This window comes from Schistocerca nitens, chromosome 10, assembly GCF_023898315.1.
Source record: "Schistocerca nitens isolate TAMUIC-IGC-003100 chromosome 10, iqSchNite1.1, whole genome shotgun sequence".
Lineage (NCBI taxonomy): Eukaryota > Metazoa > Arthropoda > Insecta > Orthoptera > Acrididae > Schistocerca > Schistocerca nitens.
The window spans coordinates 127668330-127671986 of record NC_064623.1 but is presented as its reverse complement, the minus strand read 5'-3'; positions in this window follow the sequence as shown (position 1 = coordinate 127671986).

The following is a 3657-nucleotide window of genomic DNA, read 5'->3' as shown; positions in this document are numbered from 1 at the left end:
ACTAGTGCTAAGAGCACTGAAAGACCGAACCGGTCAATATATAGCATGAGAGTCGCTAATATCATTGGAAACACTTTCGTTATCAACGAATTACACAGTCAGACCGATTGACGGACACGGCGAAGAAATATTATGTCCACATCGACCGGCAGCAGCCTCGTAAAGGTTAGTTAATTCGTTTGTTTGAGGGGGAGGCACATGTTTGGTGACGTGTTGCTCACTGAAACCTCGTGGCCTCAGTACCGCAGCACCTCTCTGTTGGGCCCACAATAAAGCAGCGCAGCCCATCTCGACTCCATGAATGGGTTGCGAAGTTTTGTTGTGGCCCCTCCAGTGAAGCGCTGCGAGGATTCAGCGTGCAACGGGCCAGCAAGCACCTGCCTCCCCCCAAACAAACGAATTAACTAACTAACCTTACTTTTATGAGGTGATAATTAAAACTTCATGTGTACCCCTCGTATAGGAGGAAAAAAGTAATTCGGTATAAAACCTACGAGTAAATTTAACATCAGTGCAGCTTCTTCGATTCGAAATGGGTCTGAGCACTATGGGACTCAACTTCTGAGGTTATTAGTCCCCTACAACTTAGAACTAGTTAAACCTAACTAACCTAAGGAAATCACACACAGCCATGCCCGAGGCAGGATTCGAACCTGCGACCGTAGCGGTCTCGCGGTTCCAGACTGCAGCGCCTAGAACCGCACGGCCAATTCGGCCGGCTCTTCGATTCGACATTAGGATAATGTGAAATTCGGAATTTAAGGAGGAACCAGATCAGGAAATTCCCCATCACGGAAACTGCTCTCAACAGCCTCAGGGAAAGTCTTCAGTTTGCAGGACTCGAAAGACAACGAACATGCGTTAAAGTAGCATATCCGAACAGCGTACCGTTTGTGGATAACGTTGTTTGTTTACTTCTACAGAGGAAACAAGAGCCTTTCATAATCTAATGGAAGAAGTAATAATGTCAATAAATAAAATAAAATATAACAGCCTGTGACCCTAATAGCATTAAATTTTCCGTCACACTCACTAGATTTTTTAAACTTTACATCAGTTGTATAATTTATAAAATTCAAATCTGTGTAGACGGAAAATTATATTAATGCGAAGAACTTAATTACAACAAGTTTAGAAGCACGCCTGGAAATCAACGGTAATGTGACTATGTCAATTTATAATGAAAACGTCGGATAGAAAATAGCAGATATCAACAATGATATTATAGAACAAGTGTCCGCCCCCGGTAGCTGAATGGTCAGCGTGGCGGAGTGTCAATCCCGTGGGCCCGCGTTCGATTCCCGGCTGGGTCTGGGAAGTTTCCCCGCCCAGGGACTGGGTGTTGTGCTGTCCTCATCATCATCCTCTCATCCTCATCGACTGCAGGTCGCCGAAGAGGCGTCAAATTGAAAGACCGATACCCGGCGGACGGCCTGCCCGACGGGGGGCCTTAGCCATACGATTAAATAAATAAATAGAACAAGTTGGAATTTTTTTGTCTTGGGCAGCCGAAAACAGAAAAGAATGGCTTGAAGTGCTTTTCGTAAAAAAATAGAATTTCGAAAACTAAGCTCCAAATTTATCCGAAGAAGAAACGGAGGCGATGACAAACAAAAAGCCTGTACCATCAAACTCAACCACAAGTTTCAGAAGAACAAACGAATGTAAGTATCTAGGAGAAATTATCTAGTCTACTGCGGGAAAAGTCGTTCTCGTAGGAATATTACGGATGATGCACTTCGGATTCATTCAGCAAGAGAAGTTAGTAATGAAAACGTCAACCTGTACATATGAAAAAAATATTGAGTCAGTAATTCTTTTACAATGTTCTTATGCATCAGAAACATCAAATTTAAAATTAAAAAATGAAGAAATCAGGAAGAAGGAAGTTAATAGACTGACGAACAAATAGAAGAACAATAGACACAGCTAAATTATGAAGCAACGCTGAAGTCGAAGGACACGAACAAAAAATTGCAGATGAAGTTAAGAAAAAAATGCTAACTTTCTTTGGGAACTTCCAAAGAATGAACCCTGGCAGGATCATAATAAACACTGTACAACATTTCGAAAAATTAGATGGCAAAGCCAAATTGTTTAAGAAAGCGTACAAGATCTACAAGAAACTGGTATAAATAAGTAAGAAATTTGTGATCGAGAGCTTTTGCGGTTCACACCTTCGCATCTAGCCCGCAAGTTATGCTGGAAGGCAGATGATGAGGCACTGGCGGAAGCGAAGCTATTGAGGGCGAGTCGTGAGTCGTGCTTGGATACCTCTGTCGGTAAGAACACTGACCCTGTAAAACGTGGTTCCGCCAGCGAATTTTGGTCCGGCCACGCAGTTTTAATCTGCCAGGTTGTTTCGAGAAGTAAATAGTCTCATCGCAATCAGATATTAATTATCTGCCTCCAGTAGATTTAGCGTACGCCTCCGAATTACGGCCCTTTCTTGTGCATATTTTCTCTTCAAAATTCAAAAGGTAGAATGGCTACAATAAAATAAGCGAAAAGTTGTCTTCAACCTGAACAGAGACCAGACTGCACTTATAAAGAGCCGAAGGGCATGAAAGGAAAGCAGTGATTGAGACCGGAGTGAGACAGGTTTGCAGCCTCTCCCCCATGTTACTCAATGTGTACATTGAGCAAGCGGTAAAGAGAAATAAGCAGATATTTTGAAAGCAGGATTCAAATTCAGGGAGAAGAAATAAAACCTCGACTTTTGTCGAAATTGCAGCTGTTCCAGAGACGGCAAATGAAATGGAGGAGCAGTTGAAAAGATAATGTCAAAAAAGTAAAACAAGGGTAAAGGAATGTAATCAAGTCAGATCAAGTGACGCAGAGTGAATTAGATTAGCAAATGAGACAGCAAAAGTAGAAGATGAGTTTTACTATTTTGCAGCAAAATAAGTGACGATGGTTGAAGCAGAGAGGATATAAAATGCAGGCGGGATATAACTCGAAAAGGGTTTGTGAAAAAGAGGAAATTGTCAACATCTAATATGAGTTTCACTGTTAGATATTTTTCTCTTCAAGTTTTTGTGTGGAGTGTAGCCTTGCATGAAGTTGAAACGCCGACGGTTCACTGTTTGCACAACAAGAGAACAGAAGCTTTTGAAATGTGGTGCTGCAGGAAAATGCTGGAGATTAGTGTGTATAACATATAACTAATGGGTGGGCACTGAATCAAACTGGAGACAAGAGAAATTTATGGTACAACCTGACTCACAGAAGGGATCGTTTGATGCGACACATTCTCAGGCAAAACTTGACTACAGGAGGCAGGTTCAAACAGATGTAGGCTGCAGTAAATGTGCACAGATAAGGAGGGTTACACAGGATAGGCTTCCGTAACGAGCTGCATTAAACTAGTCTTTGGACAACAACATTAAGAACATTTTCTCGTGATGGTGATGTATGACTGTTTAGAATAGTTTTTTGCGACAATGTTCTCTTTTGTTTCAGCCTCATATCCAGTGAGCATTAATAATAAATTTCTGTCTGGGTAAAGCAATGGGGAACTGAAATTCACGACAGCCTTATTCTGCTTATTTCACCACGTCTGTCAAGAAGCTTCAAATCGTATAGTGCAAAATAAGTGGACAAATGTTGCTATGGACACTACACATGCACCGTGCTTTGTAACCGCTTACTCATCAA